Consider the following 20,322-nt stretch of genomic DNA (forward strand, 5'->3'; position numbering starts at 1 on the left):
AAAAAAAAAAAAAAAACCCAATGCCGTCGAGTCAATTTTGACCCATAGCGACACCATAGGACAGAATAGAACTGCCCCATAGAGCTTCCAAGAAGTGCCTGATGGATTCAAACTGCAGACCCTTTGGTTAGCAGCCATACCACTTAACCACTAGGCCACCAGGGTTTCCATATATACATATATGTAGAGAGAGAGAGAGAGAGATTTATCTCAAAGAAATGGCTCTCACGGTTGTAGAGACTGGCAAGTCTCAAGTCCATGGGTCAGGCATCAGACTGGATGATTCCCCGATTCATGTAGCTGAAGGGGCTGACAAACTCAAGATCGACAGGTCAGGCTGCAGACTGCTGGCTCACAGGCTGCAGATGTTGATGAATCCTAAGATCAGCAGGTAAGCTGCTATCTCAACTCCCAAGAACCAGAGGTCAGATGGTGACAAGCTGGTTACAGGATCCAGAGTGAGAGCCTTGTTGGAACATTCATTTATATACTAGAGACAGGACACAGCCCTGAGGAAACTCTCTTTCAACTGATTGGTTACTCATAGCAGATCTCATCATAGAGTTGATTACATCATTACATAACTGCCTAATGACATCTTTACATAATTGTCACACTACATCACAACTGCCAAACCACTGAGAATCATGGCCCAGTCAAGTTGACACACAACTTTAACCATCATAGTCCACCCCTTGACAACTTGGCACCTGTATATATCTCCTTAAACCATACAGTCTCTAAAAAAGACAATTACACAGTCATACTTGCACCTAACATGATACAACTAACCTGTGAACAACTGAAAATACACTAGCCCCATTTACATCTTATATTTTATAAGCGAAGAAAACAAAAAGATCTGATGCACACATACAAGGAAGAAATACTCATAACAATTACGGTTCTTGTTTCTGCAACTGGTCACGTGGTTGTAGCTGGAATTTAGAACTACCATCCTCCACCACTCATTCTGTGTTCCCTTTAACCCCAGCAAGCACCGCAGCTGGTCATGGTTCTTTGCCTGGTTGGGTAACCCAAAACTTCATTCCTGAAGGATCTGGGCCATTAGTACTCATGTCAGAATTGCGTTGCTGTAGCTTTCCACTGACTTTAATCACAGGGAATGGTAGTACTAAGAGACACCGTAAGGGATCTCCTGTATTCTAGACATATGCTTCTTTGCCTCCATTATATAACATCAATCCAACTTCCTCTTGGCAATCAGGATCAATCACACCAGCCAAAGTCATAACTCCCTTCTTTGCCTATTGATCCAGAGGCATAAGGAGCCCAAAGTGGCCCAGTGGCATTCTTAACTTCCAGTTTAATGGAATCAGTGATGTGTCTCCAGGTGGGAGCATTCCTCCCTTCAGAACTAAGAACTCTAGGCCCCAGAGCATAGGGTCACAGGAGCAGGAAGCAAAAAATTTGTGAGTGGGTCACTAGGGGCAAAATAATGAGTGGTGCCACTCCCATTTCCACAGCTTGATTTCTGGACCCATGGATCCTGGCTATGGGAAAAATGGCACCATATATTGGACACTGGATTAGATCATAAACTGTCTCTTGGAGAATATTGGCCCAACCCCACAAGGTAATTGTCACCTGGCTGGTGCTATAATTGTGTTTTTAAGTCAATTCCATCATTCTATAAAGCCAGCTGCTTCAGGATGATAGGGAACATGGTAAGACCAGCGAATTCTATGTGAATGGGCTCACCGCTGCACTTCATTTGCTGTGAAGTGAGTCCCTTGATCCAAGGCGATGCTGTGTGGGATACCATGATGGTGGATAAGGCATTCTGTAAATTCATAGATGGTAGTTTTGGTAGAAGCATTGCATGCAGGAAAGGCAAATCCACATCCAGATTAGGTGTCTGTTCCAGTAAGAATGAAATGCTGTCCTTCAGATGATGGAAACACTCCAATGTAATCAACCTGCCCTCAGGTTGCTGGCTGATCACCTCAATGAATGGGGTGATATCAGGGACTCAGTGTCAGTCTCTGCTGCTGGCAGATTGGAGACTCAGCAGTAGCTGCAGTCAAATCAGCCTTGGTAAATGGAAGTCCGTGTTGCTGAGCCCATGAATAACCTCCATTCCTGCCACTTTGTTCATGAGCTCATTGGGCAATGACAGGAGTGGCTAGGGAAAGAGGATGACTGGTTTCCACAGAACATGTCATCCTATCCACTTCATTGTTAAAATCATCCTCTGCCGAGGTCACTCTTTGGTGAGCATTCATGTGAGACACAAATATCGTCACTTCTTTGGTCCATTCAGAGGTCTATCAACATACCTCTTCCCCATATGTACTTGTCACCAATTTTCCAGTCATTCCTTCCAAGTTCCTGACCATCCAGTTATGGAGAAAAAGGCATTAGCCAGATCAATGGCTAGATACGAAGTACCAGGAGATTTATTAATTTGCTCAAGCAATAAAACCACATCTGGAACAGCAGCTGCAATTGGAGTCACCACTTAGTTAAGTATTCAATAATCCACTCTCATTCTCCAAGGTCCATCTGTTTTTTGCACAGGCCAAATAGGTGAGTTAAATGGGGATGTGGTAGAAATAACCACCCCTACATCTTTCAAGCCCTTGATAGTGGCAGTAATCTCTGCAATCCCTCCAGAAATGTGGCATCCCTTTTTGTTTACTATTTTCCTAGGAAGGGACAGTTCTAATGGCTTCCACTTGGCTTTTCCTGCCATAATAGCCCTTACTCAACTTGTCAGGGATCCAGTGTGGGAGTTCAGGCAATAGTTGAGTATATCCATTCCAATTATGCATTCTGGAACTGGGGAAATCACTACAGAATGGATTTGGGGAACCACTGACCCTCTGTGAGATGAACTTGAGTTAAGACTCCATTATCAACCTGACTGTCATACACCCCCACTCTGACTGGTGGGCCACAGTGATGTTTTGGGTCTTCTGGAATTACTGTCAGTTCAGAACCAGCACCCAGTAATCCCTGAACAGTCTAAATATTTCTTTTTTTCCAATGAACAGTCACTCTTGTAAAAGGTTGTAGATCACCTTGGGGAAAGCTAGAGAAAGATTAACAGCATAAACTATTGGCAGTGTAGTGGGGTCCTTCCTCAAGGGGACCCAGCCTCCCCTTTGTTCAAGGGGTTGTGGGTCTGTAAACTGTCCCACATCTGGGAATTGATTGAGGGGCCATGACTCTCTATTCTGGCAATTTGAATTAGACTGCCGTTGATTTAACTAGAATCCTTCTGCCTGTACAGATCAAGTAAATAGTAGATTTCCCATCTATTTCACTCCTAGAGACACCATGGGTAAGTAGCCAATGCCATAAGTCCATCTGAGTCAGACTATTCTGATTACTGCTTTGACTCCACTGTCCATTATGATAACCATGCCCACCTTGTCTTTATTAAGTGTCCTCACTTGGCCCCTACTACAATGGGGCCCAATCAACCCCATTGTATTTAGGTGTCTTAATTCAGTTAGGGCAGTTCCACTGTCAAATCTGACTTATATAAATGGCAAACACAGCAGTGTTCCAGGATGCTGGGGCTCCCTTTGCAATTTTTTTCCTCACCATTGTGGTAAAAGGTATGTTCACTGGGCACTCCATATGTGGGTCTATGAATTCAACCTGAAAACCCACTCTAGCATGCCAATTTCCCTAAGCCTTGGAATACCTTATACTATATTATACCAAGGCAGGTTTGGTACTTCACCTTAGCTTAGTGTAGACCACTGCATAATCCATGCTACAGTGAGCCAACCAAATAAACTGTTAGATCTTTCCTAACCTCTCAGCTGAAACATTGAGTGAAGAACTGTGCTTGGTGGGCCCATATAAATAAATTCAGAGTGATCAGACTTTGTGTTCCTTACACCATTATCCCATACCTTTAACATCCATTGCTATGCATATTCCCCAGATTTCTGTTTGTACGTATTAGAAAAATCAAACAGTTCTTTTGGAGCATAGCATACCTCCTCCTGGGTCACACTTTCTATTTACCTTTTGGGGCTCTCTGGGACTTAAGACTAGTTACAGGCCTTGAGCAAACATAGGTGGTGGGGATGTGTTCTGAGAACATTCAGCATTGTTTTGTAAGGTATCTGCTTCAGGCGATGCCCCAGGCAATGACTCAGATGCCTCCCTAGGCCACATCTCAGACAAAGGCTCTTCAGACACAGCTGGGTTAATCTCATCAGATGAGGAGGGAGGGACTAATGGTTATACTGGGAAGGGTGGCGTAGCAGAAAAAAAATGTAGTCATCTCTTCAGATGGGAGTAAAAGTGCTGGTTTTGTTAGCAAGAGTAATTCAACAGAATTTAGGGTCTCAGCTTCCTGATTATCGGTCTGTGCATCCCTATTTTAAGTTTCAAGATCCCATTTCTTCCAGATCAATGCTCTCACTTTAACTTCAGACACCTCTTGAGGTTGGGAATTCGTTGGCATTGTAATTCAACCTCTCTTATGATAAGACTCTGGATTTGGTTTTCTGCAATATCAGCTCTGTTACTACAAGAAATAAGGCTTTCTTTCAGGGCACAAAAGGCAACTTTGAGGTCTTTTATGTGACTTTTGAACTGTGAATCTGAAGCCCTGAGTTCATCTCTTTCTTTCACCACTTTGTCTAACAAAAGTAGGACCAACCAACCAGCTTCCTTATATATCTTATTCTGGAAAAATTGTAGAAAAGTATCAAACACATGATCACCTACAGCCTCACCTCTCACCAATACCTGATTTAATGGTGATGATATTTTGTGTTTTTCTATTGCCACCTCATGCCTTGGATTAGCAGTGCCCTTTTTCTTACTGGAAACAGAGTCCTCAAAATCTTTAACACTAACCAGACTTGAGAACCAATTTAGAAAACTCATCCTTAGAATTTCATTCTCTAGAACCACTCTTGGTACCAAATATCCTAGGCTGGATTCTATGGAGAAGCAAAACCAGTGAAGCGAATATATGTGTACAGAGCCCTGGTGGCGAAGTGATTAAGAGCTCAGGCTGCTAAGCAAAAGGTCAGTAGTTCAAATCTACCAGCCACTCCTTGGAAACATTACAGGGAAGTTCTCCTCTGTCTTGTAGGGTCGCTATGCGTCAGAATTGACTTGATGGCATACAATAACATATATGTGTATAAATATAGTGAGAGAGAGACAGAGAGAGAGTGATATCAAGGAAATGGCTCACACAGTTGTAGAGGCTGGCAAGTCACAAGTCCTTGGGTCAAGTATCAGGCTGGAGGCTTCTCCTGACTCATGTAGCTGAAGGGGCTGACCAACCCAAGATCAGCAGGTCAAATGGCAGGCTGTTGGCTCACAGACCGCAGAGATTTAAGAATTCAAGATCAGCAGGTAAGATGGTAAGCTACTGGCTCGCAGGCTGTGGAGGCTGAGGAATCGCAAGATCAGCAGGTGAGCTGCTAGCTCAAGTTCCAAGAACTGGAGGCCAGATGATGATGAGCTGGATGCAGGATCCAGAGCAACAGCATTGCTGGGACTTCCATTCATGTACAGGAGGCAGTTCACACCCTCCAGGAAAATCCCTTTCAACTGATTGGTTGCTCATAGCAGATCTCACCATGGAGTTGATTACATCATTACATAACTGCCAAACTACATCATAACTGCAAAACCACTGAGAATCATGGCCCAGCCAAGTTGACCCACAACCTTAACTATCACACTAAGACTACCAGATTTTTTCAACTGTAGCGTCAATATATTGTGCCCTTTCTAGTAGAATTCATTTCCACAAAGGAGTTTATGACACACTTTTTGATATATGTCAAATTTTTAGAAGTTTTGTCATAATATTTCTTTTCCATTTATTCTGTTTTCTCACAGCTCTGAAGTTTTAAAAATGAACAGAAAACTCTAAAGTGTATTATAGAGTGTCATGGATTGAATTATGTCCCCTCAAAAATGTGTGTATCAACTTGGTTAGGCCATGATTCCCAGTATTGTGTAGTTGTCCTCCATTTTGTGACTGTAATTTTACGTTAAAAGGATTAGGATGGGCTTGTAACACCACCCTTACCCAGGTCACCTCTGTGATCCAAGGTAAAGGGAGTTTCCCTGAGGTGTGGCCTGAGCCACCTGTTCTCTCTCAAGAGATAAAAAGGAAAGGGAAGCAAGCAGAGAGTTGGGGACCTCATACCACCAAGAGAGAAACACTGGGAGCAGAGCATGTCCTTTGGACCTGGAGTCCCTGTGCTTGAGAAGCTCTTCGACCAGTAGAAGTTTGAGGACAAGGAATCTTCCTCCAGGGCCGACAGAGAGAGAAAGCTGTCCCTAGAGCTGACACCGTGAATTTGGACTTGTAACCTACTAGACTGTGAGAAAATAAATTTCTCTTTGTTAAAGCCATTCACTTGTGGTATTTCTGTCATGACAGCACTAGATAACTAAGACAGAGAGATATATTTTATGATGATATACAACATTGTAATGTGAATCATCTGCCTAACATGTTCTTTCTCTCTCTCTCTCACTCTCTATCTCTATGCACATACACACCCACCACCACTGACCACCATACACAAACAGGTGTGCGGGTATTTTTCCAAATCTCAGCATTCACTCCAATTGTGGGCGTTGATTAAATCTTCCTGAATGAGATAAAGTAAGAAATATTCCTGGAATGATGCCTTTCTCACAGCAGACATACAATACATGGGCTCCTATCCATTTGTTGAATGTGACTTGTAAGTGAGAGGGCAGAAATATTACTAAGAATAAAAGATTTACTAAAATGATAAAGATCATGGAAGAAAAAGTAGGGTCAATGCTAGGAGCCCTAATACATGGCATAAACAGTATACAAAACACCAGAAGAGAAACTAGATAACTGGGAGCTCCTAAAAATCAAACACTTATGCTCATCCAAAGACTTCACCAAAAGAGTAAAAAGATTACCTACAGACTGGGAAAAAGATTTTGGCTACAACAGCTCCGATCAGCCTCTGATCTCTAAAATCTACATGATACTGCAAAAACTCAACAACAAAAAGACAAATAACCCAATTAAAAAATGGGCAAAGGATGTGAACAGGCTCTTCAACAAAGAAGACATTCAAGCAGCTAACAGATACATGAGGAAATGCTCACCATCATTAACCATTAGAGAAATGCAAATCAAAACTACAATGAGATTCCACCTCACTTCAACAAGGCTGGCATTAATGCAAAAAAACACAAAATTATAAATGTTGGAGAGGCTTAAAGTGCCATAAAAATAAATAAATAAATAAATTTAGTTCAATGATATTATTTCATCTTGAACAATACCTGACAAATTGCCTCACACTGTTGAGTGGTAAAGGGATACCAAAAATCAGCAAAGCATCTGCCCTCCCTTTGACACAGGACGATACATATGCCTTGGTATGGCTGGGTGAAACAGTTGAATTCATGTGCAGTAAAGCTTTTAATCTCAGTAGTAGGAGATTTTTATTCAGAATACATTTATTGAGTGATAGGAACTCTGGTGGCTGCAAAGAACATTAAGACTGACCCCTTGCCTTTTAAGAGCTTCTATTATTAAATTCAGGTGTTGTTATTAAACTCATATGCCAAATTGTTCAGTTCAATCTGAAATGCATGTTCCCATTATTTCACCCTCCAAAACTCCATGTTACACTCCAGTATAAGGTGCGATTGACCCAAGCCACAGTGTTTTCGATCACCTCATGTGCATGTGAAAGCTGGACAATAAATAAGGAAGACCCAAGAAGAATTGACGCCTTTGAATTGTGGTGTTGGCAAAGAATATTGAATATGCCATGGACTGCCAAAAGAACGAACAGATCTGAGAATGGAGCAGATCCGGGCAGTGTTTAATTCTGTTGTACGTAGGGTCACTATAAGTTGGAACTGGCTCGATGGCACCTAACAACAATAAACTCCATGTTAAAATTCCTCTTCATAAATCAGGTATGTTTCACTTTTATATTTTTGAGAAAACTCAAGGGTATGTGGATCTTTTTAGTGATTGTTATACAATCACTAAAAGAGCCCCAAGAAAGATAGTAGCATGACTGATTTGAAATTTTGGAGTAGTTGTGACCAAATGGGATTGCTGCTTGTTGAACTTCTATTAACTCAGTATTGTACTAAATCAATCCTACAATGGTCAATTTATTTGGCCTACATTGGTCAACATTTTTACAGTCAGCCCTCCAGTCATCCAATTGTGGAGAGAAAATATTTGGGAAACAAAAAGAATGTTCAAAAAGCAAAACTTGAATTTACCATGCACAGAGCACTACACTGAATCCACTCAAACGAAATGATCTGTAGGCATACCCTATTGTAGCCTCCCACCATTTCACAGATCCTCTGTCTCTCTGCAGCACTCTTTGTATGAGCATTGTTCACCTTGAGTCTTGCCATTATTCCCTAAACAATACAGCACTGTATAACAACTATTTATATAGCATTTACAATTTATTAGATAGTATAAGTAATCTAAAAATGATTTAAAGTATACGGGAGGATGCCCGTAGGTTATACACAAATACTACGTCATTTTACATATATAATGGAATTTGGTGTCTGGGAGAGGGGGCCCTAGAACCAGTCCTTCACAGATACTGAGGGACAACTGTATTTCTACTTAAGTTTGAATATACTTGAAACCACATTTGTGTATTATTGTTGTTATGTTGTTCTTAGGTGCCATCAAGTCAGTTCAGACTGATAGTGACCCTATGTACCACAGAGTGAAACACTGCACCAATCATTGTTATGCTTGAGCCCATTGTTGCAACCACTTTGTCAATCCATCTCATTGATGGTCTTCCTCTTTTCTGCTAATCTGTACTTTAACAAGCATGATGCCCTTCTCCAGGAGAGTATTTATATTAGCAGTATTTTAAATACTTTTCTTCCTCTTTTTGGCTGACCCTCTACTTTACCAAGCATGATGTCCTTCTCCAGGGACTGATCCCTTCTGACAACATGTCCAAAGTATGTAAGACGCAGTCTCGCCATCCTTGCTTCTAAGGAGCATCCTGGCTGCACATCTTCCAAGACAGATTCGTTTGTTCTTTTGACAGTCCATGGTATATTCAATATTTGTCATCAACACCACAATTCAAAGGTGTCAATTCTTCTTTGGTCTTCCTTATTCACTGCCCAGCTTTCACATGCATATGAGGTGATTGAAAATACCATGGCTCCCATCAGGCTCACCTTAATCTTCAAGGTGACATCTTTCCTTTTCAACACTTTAAAAAGATCTTTTACAGCAGATTTGCCCAATGCAATGCATCTTTGATTTCTTGACTGCTACTTCCATGGGTGTTGATTGTGCATCCAAGCAAAGTGAAATCCTTGACAACTTCAATCTTTTCTCCAGTTATCGTGATGTTGTTATTGGTCCAGTTGTGAGGATTTTTGCTTTCCTTATGTTGAGGTGTAATCCATACTGAAGGCTGTCTTTGATCTTCATCAGTAAGTGATTCAAGTCCTCTTCACTTTCAGCAAGCAAGGTTGTGTCATCTGCATAACGCAGGTTGTTAATAAGTCTTCCTCCAATCCTGATGCCCCGTTCTTCTTCGTATAGTCCAGCTTCTCGGATTATTTGTTTAGCATACAGACTGAATAGGCATGGTGAAAGGATGCAACCCTGACGCACAGCTTTCCTAACTTTAAATCACACGATAGCCCCTTGTTCTGTCCGAACAACTGCCTATTGATCTATGTATAGGTTCCTCATAAGCACAATTAAGTGTTCTGGAATTCCCATTCTTCACAATGTTATCCATATTTTGTTATGATCCACACAGTCGAATGCCTTTGCATAGTCAATAAAACACAGGTAAGCATCCTTCTGGTATTCTCTGCTTTCAGCCAGGATCCATCTGACATCAGCAGTGATATCCCTGGTTCCATGTCCTCTTCTGAATTGGGCCTGTATTTCTGACAGTTTTGTTTTGATATACTGCTGCAGTCTCTTTTGAGTGATCTTCAGCAAAATTTTACTGGAGTGTGATATTAATGATATTGTTTGATAATTTCTGCATTCTGTCGGGTCACCTTTCTTGGGAATAGGTATAAATATGGGTCTCTTCCAGTCAGTTGACCAGGTAGCTGTCTTCCAAATTTCTTGGCATAGATGAGTGAGCACTTCCAGCATTGCATCCTTTTGTTGAAACATCTCAATTGGTATTCTGCCACTTCCTGGAGCCTTGTTTTTCACCAAAACCTTCAGTGCAGCTCGGGCTTCTTCCTTCAGTACCATTGGTTCCTGATTATATTCTACCTCTTGAAATGGTTGAACATTGACCAGTTATTTCTGGTATAATGACTCTGTGTATTCCCTCATATTCTTTAGATGCTTCCTGCATCATTTAATGTTTTCCTCATAGAATCCTTCCCTATTGCAACTCGAGGGTTGAATTTTTGATTCAGTTTTTTCAGCTTGAGAAGCGGCGAGTGTGTTCTTCCCTTTTGGTTTTGTATCTCCAGGTCTTTGCACATGTCATTATAATACTTTACTTTGTTTTCGTGAGCTGCCCTTTGAAACCTTCTATTCAGGTCTTTTACTTCATCGTTTCTTACTTTTGTTTTAGCTGCTCGATGTTTAAGAGCAGGTTTCAGGGTCTCTTCTGACATCCATTTTGGTCTTTTCTTTCTTTCCTGACTTTCCAATGATCTCTTGCTTTCATCGCATGTGATGTCCTTTATGTCGTTCCACAACTTATCTGGTCTTCGGTCATTAGTGTTCAACTTGTCAAGTGTATTTTTGAGATGATCTCTAAATTCATGAGGGATATACTCAAGGTTGTACTTTGGCTTTTGTGGACCTGTTCTAACTTTCTTCAGTTTCAACTTCAACTTGCATATGAGGAATTGATGGTCTGTTCTGCAGTCAGCCCCTGGTCTTGTTCTGACTGATGATATTGAGCTTTTCCATCGTCTCTTTCCACAAACGTAGTCAATTTAATTCCTGTGTATTCCATCTGGTGAGGTCCATGTGTATATTCGCTGTTTGTGTTGTTGAAAAAAGGTATTTGCAATGAAGATGTCATTGGTCTTGCAAAATTTTGTCACGTGATCTCTGGAATCATTTCTATCACCAAGGCCATATTTTCCAACTACCGATCCTTCTTGTTTTCAGCTTTCACATTCCAATCGCCGGTAATTATCAATGCATCCTGATTGCATGTTTGATCAATTTCAGACTGCAGAAATTGATAAAAATCTTCACTTTCTTCATCTTTGGCCTTAGTGGTTGGTGTGTAAATTTGAATAATATTCTTATTAACTTATTTTCCTTGCACGCATACAGATATTATCCTGTCACTGACAGCGTTGTACTTCAGGATAGATCTTGAACTGTTCTTTTCAGTGATGAATGCAACACCATTCCTCTTCAAGTTGTCATTCCTGGCATAGTAGACCATAGGATTGTCTGACTCAAAATGGTCAATACCAGTCCATTTGAGCTCACTAATGCCTAGGGTATCGATCTTTTTGCATTCCATTTCATTTCTGATGATTTCTAATTTTTCTAGATTTTTACTTCGTACATGCTAGGTTCCAATTATTAACGGATGTTTGCAGCTATTTCTCCTCATTTTGAGTCGTGCCACATCAGTAAATGAAGGTTCTGAAAGATTTACTTCATCCACGTCATTAAGGTTGACCCTACTTTGAGGAGGCGGCTCTTCCCCAGTTGTCTTTTGAGTGCCTTCCAACCTGAGGGGCTCATCTTCTGGCACTATATCAGACAGTGTTTCGCTGCTATTCCTAAGGATTTCTTTGGCTAATTCTTTTCAGAAGTAGACTGCCAAGTCCTTCTTCCTAGTCTATCTTAGTCAGAAAGCTCAGCTGAACTCTCTCCACCATGGGTGACCTTGCTGGTATCTAAATACCAGTGACATATATGCCAGCATCACAGTGACATGTAAGGACCCACAGTATGACAAACTGGCACATGTAGGGTTGCCTATTATTAACCATGTTATTTAGATTTATGTTTAATGATCTTTGCCTGGAATAATTTTGAAACATGATCAAACATAAATCTATGCCAGATTATTCTCCAACCTATGGTAGAAAGTGATGATATGTTTTTAAAATATGATAGAATAAAACACTTGTTTCTCTGGAGAAATACCAAAATGAGGTTTTTGTCCAAGCTTTGAACAAACAGGTGTATGCTTTGGATAGACTCTGACTTAGGTATCTAGTGCTGCTATAACAGAAATACCACAAGTGGATAGCTTTAAGAAGCATAAATTTATTTTCTTACAGTTTAGGAGTCTAGAAGTCCTAATTCAGAGCACTGTAGAGGCAGGCTTTCTCTCTGTCAGCTCTGGAGGAAGGCCCTTGCCTCTTCAGCTTCTGCTTCCTCGTTCTTTGGAGATCTCCAAATTTCTTGGCATCTATCTTATCCCATCTTTCTTCTTTGCTTGTTTCATCTCTTTTACATCTCAAAAGAGATTCACTGTAGGTACAACCTACACTAATCTTGTCTCATTTACATAACAAAGATAACCCATTCCCAAATGGGATTGTAACCACAGGCATATCCCAGAAACCCTATAGGTTAGAATTTACGATACATATTTTTGGAGGACACAATTCAATCCATAACAGGCACCCTATACAAATTACATAAAAATTGGGGCTTGTAAGCAACTAAGGAGGCCTGGTGTCAAAGTTGTTAAGTGCTTGTCTGCTAACCACAGGTTGGCAGTTGGAACCCACCAGTGGCTCCACGGGAGAAAGATGTGGCAGTCTGCTTCCATAAAGATTACAGCCTTGGAAACCCTATGGGGCAGTTCTACTCTATCCCACAGGGTCATTATGAGTCGGAATCAACTTGATGGCAGTGGGTTTGGTTTGGGGGTTTTAAGCAACTAAACTCTGCATCATCAACAAATTCACAAAACAGCTTCTGATGTGGTTTCTAAGCTCTGCTTGCATAGATATCCAAGAAGTAACTAAGTCCACTTCTAAGGAATGCTTACATTTTTGCTAGGACACAAAGTGGTAACTGTACTCTTTCATTGTTTATCCCTGAGTAAAGTGTTTTTGATTGGTAATTTATTATTTAAAACAAAGAAACTTTAAATGCTGCATTTTTTTCCTAATTTTATCTGATGTGGTCTGTATTTTAACCAATCAGGGAGAAAAAAAAAATCCAACTTCCAATTCCTTGGCTCATTTTTCACTTTGTAATGGTAGGTATAATTATAAAATAGAGAGTCACAATTTATTGTCGGTGCTCTGTAAACAAAAATAAAAATAAAAAAAGAAGGAGGAAGAAGCTCTGTTATGGACACTGTAACTCTCCATATAAAAACAAAGTCTGTAACAAAGAACATTAGGGAAATGATCTTAACTAGCAGATGTATGAAGAGACTCAACCTCCAGTTCTTAAATTATGGCTGCCTCCAGATTAAAGCAACACTCCTGATGGAGCAGTTTGCTTTATATCCTCTGGCAACATCCTTTTTTATTGCACTAGAAACCAATGTTGAATTTCCTGAATAATTACATAAATAAACCGTGCACTTTACTTATTTGTGTGCCCGTATTTAATGATATATCGTGCATGTAACTTTCAGAAATATGATTTATGACATTTTATATTACCACACAGGGGTGTTTATTTGAAATATGTACTTGGAAAATATCATATAAAATGATGTTATTTGATATATATTCAAAAATGATCTGATTTTTCAAGAAAATGCAAGCTGAAAAACCTAGTTCCAATTAAATCATTCTGAGACTGATCTTAATTGAATTCTCAAGTTTAAATGATGTAAAAGACTAATGAACACAAACATATAAATTATTTCATTCTATGTTTTAATGCTAGGGATTAAAACAGTGCTGTGGGCTGACTAGTGCTACCTTCAAAAGGGTATAAAGCAAATCTATATCCTAGAAGTCTAAAACTTTTAGCGTACGTGGAAGAATTTTTTAAGCAAATATTGAAGACCAGCAGCCATATATTTAACTTTATGCTTTCTCTTTGATAATCTATTTTAGTTTGGTCTAAGCTTAAAAATAAGAGATTTCCTAAAATTAAAAAAAGCCATATTATCATAGCTGCTCCCGAACTATGCATATGACAATTTTAGAAAAATATAAATCTATCTGGACTACCAGGACCTATTCATAAAGGTACTACCTCGTGGTTCTAAACATATTTCAATGTAACTCTTAGTATATTTACTAGAGAGAGAATTCATTGTCATGTGGGAACATTTTGAATCCTGTGCATGAAATTAAATGACTGGAATGTCAAAAAAAATGTAGATATTGAATGGTTTAACCTAATCTAGCAAATCTTTTTTTTTTTTTGATACCAGAACGTTGATTGCACAACTAAGCTTTGAATTCATTAAGATGAACTGGATGCTGCAATAGGTGCCCTCTTGGATTTAGGATTCAAGGAATCCATGCCCGAATCTGTGGTATACAATTTTTAGGTGTCTCATTTGACCAGTACTGGTGGTATTTCATCTTTTAGCCTTGGCGCTCCAATTATCCTTTCTCTTGAGTTTGGCAGGGTAGACACATTTGCCACATATTGACTTCCAAGGGTGGTGGGCCTTAGAGTCACAGTGGCAGCACAGGTGTGCATCTTATTGTGACACTTTCCAAATGATGACGTTCCCTTCATCATCTTTCTTCTGGGCCTAGACTAAAGAGCTAGCAAGCCATTTTGATTCAGCTTAATACTACTTCTTTCTGGCTTCATTTGCCCCACTGATCCTTAGCACCTTTTTCTGTGCTCTTTGGGGTCCCCAATTTTGTTACTGACAAGTCCCTTCAATATTTAATATCTTCTTTGAACCTTTTAAAGGTCTCTGACTTAATTAAGTTCTGGCTCTCTACTAACACTGCCATCTCTCTGGCTACATATTCCAAAGAAGACTGCTGTTTCTCATAGGACAAACAGGAGTAATTGACATACTCCATGTTTCCACTACTACTTCCAAGAGCATAGCTCTAGACACTTCAACATTTTAAAATATGACTACTGCCCTTCTTGTCTCCTGAAAGTTCTTTCTCAAATGAGGGAGATGATGATATTTAGTGGATACATCCTAGTCCATACCCTCTTAATCTCTTTGCAGTTCTTGGCATTGATAAGTCCTTTCCCCTTGGACTATTTTTATCCCTTAGTTTCCATGACAGTGCACATGATCCCCAAGATTCTGCCTTCCAGCCCCTTCTTTCTTAATGAATTCATGCATTCCCAGCGTTATCACATTGGTGAAAACTGAAAGTACTGTAGAAGCGTATTTCAGATTGTCTGCTATTCTGTTACATATGGATGTTCCAGAGAACCTCAAACTCACCCCACTTCAACCTGAGCTAACCATTGAAGTCTTGTTTTATATTTTACCCCTGACTTGCATTTCTCAGTCAATGACTTGTCCATCTCCCCAATAACCCTGAATCACTACTAGGAACTCAATGAACCTTTTCTGAAGGTACCCGAAGCATAAAGAATAACAAAAACATAAAGGAAAACAAATATAGACTCTGCCAAGAAATAAAAAAATTACAAAGTACTCCTATAGTTCATTATGCATGTCATTATCAAAACTCTTATCAAATTTTCTTGTAATTATTTATTCAGACATCTTTTCCCCTCACGTTATCCTCAGCTCTTTAATGCAGTTGTTGTGATGTTAGCTTCCGTTGAGTCAGCCCCTAAATCACAGCATCCCCATGAAAAACAGAACAAAACACTGCCCAGACTTTTCTGATCCATAGGGTTTTTATTGGCTGAATTTTGGAAGTAAATTTCCAGAGTTTTCTTCCTAGTTGGTCTTAATCTGGAAGTTCCATTGAAACCTGTTGAATATCATAGCAATATGCAAGCCTCCACTGATAGACAGGTGGTAGGTAAGCACCAGGTGCCTTGGCCAGGAACTGAACCCAGGTCTCCAGCATGGAAGGCAAAAATCCTACCACTGAACCACCCATGGTAGTTGTACCTTATTTTTTCTTGTAACTCAACAACCAGATTCTCAGTTTTCTCATTATTATATGTGATTTAAATGTAACTGGCACAGATTTCAAAAAACAAATGGTACAAGTGGTGGAAAACTCATTTTGAAAACTGTAGTGTGTTTCACATATATGAAACATCATATGAAATTTATTTATCAACATATATTTTGCGAGCACCTACTATGTACAAGTTACTAGGCCAGGAAGGAACAGTAGTATGACAGTTAAGAGAGCAGCCTCTAAAGACTTTGAAACTTGCTCTTGAATATCAAGTAGCTAAAGCAAGAGGAAAAAGTGATGAAGGAAAAGAACTGAACAGAAGATTTTCAAAGGGCGGCTTGAGAAGACATAGTAAAGTATTATAATGACAAGTGCAAAGACCTGGAGATAGAAAACAAAAAAAAGGAGAACTCCCTTGGCATTGGGTTTTGGGTTTCCCTTGGCATTTCTCGAGTTCAAAGAACTGAAGAGAAAATTTAGACTTTTAGTGGCAATATTGAAGTATTCTACAGGGGAAATATTACATGGCTCAGGAATCATCAAAAGAAGATGGAAGGAATATGCAGAGTCACTGTACCAAAAAGAATTGGTTGACATTCATCCATTTCAGGAAGTAACATATGTTCAGGAACCGATGGTACTAAAGGAAGAAGTCCAAGCTGTACTGAAGGCACTGGTGAAAAATAAGGCTCTGGGAATTGATGGAATACCAACTGAGATATTCCAACAAATGGAAGAAGTACAGCCAGAATGCTTTTTAGAAGCAAGGAAGGTGAGACTTCGTCTCACATACTTTGGGCATGTTATCAGGAGTGACCACTTCCTGGAGAAGGACATCATGCTTGGTAAAGTAGAGGATCATCAAAAAAGAGGAAGATCCTCAATGAGATGGTTTGACACAGTGGCTGCAACAATGGGCTCAAGCATAATGATCGTGGGGATGGTGCAGGAACTGACAGTGTTTCTGTTGTACAAAAGGTTTCTATGAGTAGGAACTGACTCAATGTCACCTAACAACAACAGCAAGGACAGAGTAGAATTGCCCCATAGGGTTTCCAAGGAGTGGCTTGTGAATTCAGACTGCTGACCTTTTGGTTAGCAGTCAAGCTTTTAACCACCACAATAAACCCACCAAATTTAAAGCTATTTCCCATTTCTTAATTCGGTTATGTCCTACTTCCAAAAACAAAGGCTAATTTTAAATGTACTATTCTTATTGATGCAAAAGCACAAATTAATTTGTTTCAGTTTTATTCAAGGAAAGGTTCTGCTGAATCTATCCCTATGATTCAAGGAGGCTAGTCCAATGAATGACTAACTAATAGTAACTAAACTGAACATAAAAATAACAAGGAAAACAGAACGCTAATTTGTTAATTTGTATTTAAAGCATTACAACGTGGTCTTAAAGACCTGGCAGCCAATTTCTTTTTCCTTTAGATGAAGTTGCTTATCTCTGCTCTGATTCACTAGGTGCTGATTTCACAGATTTCCTTCCCAAGGGAACTCTATTTACCTTATCTCCAAATTTTTGAATGGCACCGTGTTGTAGTCTCTAAGTGTATAAACAATTACACCTGTTATTAAAAGCATGAATTTATCCTATTAATGAGGTAGGAGTGATTTTAATGTAATGGCTATTAGTTTCAGGCAGGTTCAATCCTTTTTTTCCAATAACTTCTAATGGTTTATACCTAGTGTCATGGATTGAATTATGTCCCCCCCAAAATTTGTGTATGAACTTGGTTAGGCCATATTTCCCAGTATTGTGTGGTTGTCCTCCATTTTCTGATTGCAATTTTATGTTGAGAGGATTACAGTGGGATTGTAATACCACCCTTACTCAGGTCACCTCCCTGATCCAATGTAAAAGGGTTTTCCCTGGGGTGTGGCCTGTGCCACCTTTTATCTCTCAAGAGATAAAAGGGAAGCCAGCAGAGAGTTGGGGACCTCATACCACCAAGAAAGCAGCACTGGGAGCAAAAAGTTTTGAACCAAATAGTAATATACTCTTGATTCATGTAAACATAGTAAACACTTGATGTGATATTTGAAAATAAAAGCAATTAGAACAGTTTCAGTCCCCTCTCCTTGATCCTATCATAGTTTAACTTGGTCCTTCCAATGTTATCATGACCTTAGATATGGGTATAGATGGGAGGTCCTTTGGGCCTGGGGACCCTGTGCCTAAGAAACTCCTTGACCAGGGGAAGATTGAGGACAAAGACATTCCTCCAGAGCCGACAGAGAAAGAAAGCCTTCCCCTGGAGCCAACACCCTGAACTTGGACTTTTGCCTACTTTACTGTGAGGAAATAAACTTCTCTTTGTTAAAGCCATCCACTTGTGGTATTTCTGTTATAGCACTAGATGACTAAGACACCTAGATTTCCTCACCTCTTTACCTCCCATCTCTACCCATATCTAAGGTCTTGATAACATTGGAAGGACCAAGTTAAACTATGACAGTGTCAAGGAGGGGGGCTGAAACTGTTGTAATTGCTTTTACTTTAAAAAATCACATCAAGTGTTTACTATGTTTACATGAATCAAGAGCATATTACCATTCGGTTCAAAACATTTTCATCTGTACTCTATCACCTGTCTTCAGATGACTTCTTCACTCACCAAAATGCAAGAAAAACAAATACGAAATTCAAAACAGTACACTTGCTCTCAAGTTGCTTATAATGGTTCCTTTCATAGTGAAACAAAAATCATTTCATAGCTTTCTTTAAAACTTTCCTTAATATTTAGGTTTGAACATTTCAAAAAGGTTCCAGCAACACTTTAGTACCAGACACAACTTGTTTTAATTACTAACCTCACTTACTGTAAATTAGAATCGCAATAATCTGCAAATGCTAATTTAAACCTGGATTTGCTTCCGAGCAGGCTGCATGTAATAATGAACAAGCAGCAGATTATCCTCAAAAGGGCAATATACTGTGCCACAAATCACAAGTTGCATTTCCTCCTGTTTTTTTTTTCTGAGTGCAAAATGTGATTCCAAAAAGATGTTATTAAACTATAACACCTTAGTCATTTTCAAGCTCTAGGCACTTAAAGTGCTGAATTTTAGATTAGTTTTTTATATTCTGCCTGTGCCTAGTTTCCTTACTGTATGTAAAGTTATTAAAGCTGTCTGCTTCAATTTCTCCTCTACTTAGGAAGATATGACAAAAAGATGAAAGTGGCTACCTTTAATCTCAAAAAGCTAAACTCAGTGCAAAAATGAAACAGGAGAATACATAAAGACAATAAGAGTACTTTTCCAAAGGTAGCTTACATTCATTGAGTGGTCACTAAAAAAGCACTAAATTGGAAGTATGTGACAATGTAATAGTCTTCAGGCTCAATTTCCTCTCTAGATAGTTGACATTGTTTTGTTTTGTTTTTATTATTATTATGCTATGTAATTGAAATGCCACTTGCCATACAATGATTTGCTTTAGTGGGGAAAAGGGGGAGATAAAAACATTTGTTCTGTAAACTGCATTAGGAAAAATAAAAAAGACATATTAAGGCATGAGCAGCAATTAGATTCAGCAATCCATTTTCAAAAAGGAGCTTCGAAGTCCTTCTTGAAACCAAAATGGAATTTTATGCTGTCGTTTTTGCTATTATAAGTGTTTAATATAGAAATGGGCTCAAGGGTTGAATGAAATGACTGCCTTTCTAATTGCCTGGCATCCAGATATGGATGTGGATTTTCAAGTATTCGTATTTTGTTGCTTTTATACTTCTCACTATTTATAACTATTTATTGGGCCATTCAACTTCTGAGATTTCTATAGCTAAAAGAATTTGAAATCACGTGGACCTGAGATCACAAGTTCTTGCCCTTGGGCTGAGGTTTTCATTATGCAATTGTGTTTTCTCTAAAGTTCTATTACTCTCTTTTTCATTCCTCCCTGACCCATACTTCCTCCCATTTATCCAAACTAGAAAACTAGAATCAGCTTTGACTCTAAAATTCTCTTCCCCTACCTCTAGTCAGTTACCAAATCTGGATAAAAATAACTCCTCAATTTTTCTCCTATTTGATATTGTACAGGTGTTGGCTCTCTTTATCTTCCGCCAGGATTATTACAAATGCTCCTCACTAATCTTCCTGTCTCATGATCACTTTTCTTTCCTGAAATTGCCAGAGTGCTCTTTTTAAAACATGGATTGGATAATCTTTTTCTATGGCAAGGGTTGGCAAACCACAACTTGAAGCCATAATCTACAGGTTAAAGTACAAATTCCTTAGCATAACATACAAAATACTTTGTGATTTAACCCTTACTTACATTTTTTTACATTTATAGGTAATCACCAGCCA

The 20,322-nt window shown here is 39.3% G+C and overlaps 1 pseudogene; it reads right to left on the bottom strand.

The window, feature by feature from the left end:
- Positions 1–14,267: 14,267 nt before the first annotated feature.
- LOC111751843 (large ribosomal subunit protein eL37-like) lies at positions 14,268–15,511 on the bottom strand (annotated as a pseudogene).
- Positions 15,512–20,322: the final 4,811 nt, after the last annotated feature.

The sequence above is a fragment of the Loxodonta africana genome, chromosome X (genome assembly GCF_030014295.1).
Source record: "Loxodonta africana isolate mLoxAfr1 chromosome X, mLoxAfr1.hap2, whole genome shotgun sequence".
Lineage (NCBI taxonomy): Eukaryota > Metazoa > Chordata > Mammalia > Proboscidea > Elephantidae > Loxodonta > Loxodonta africana.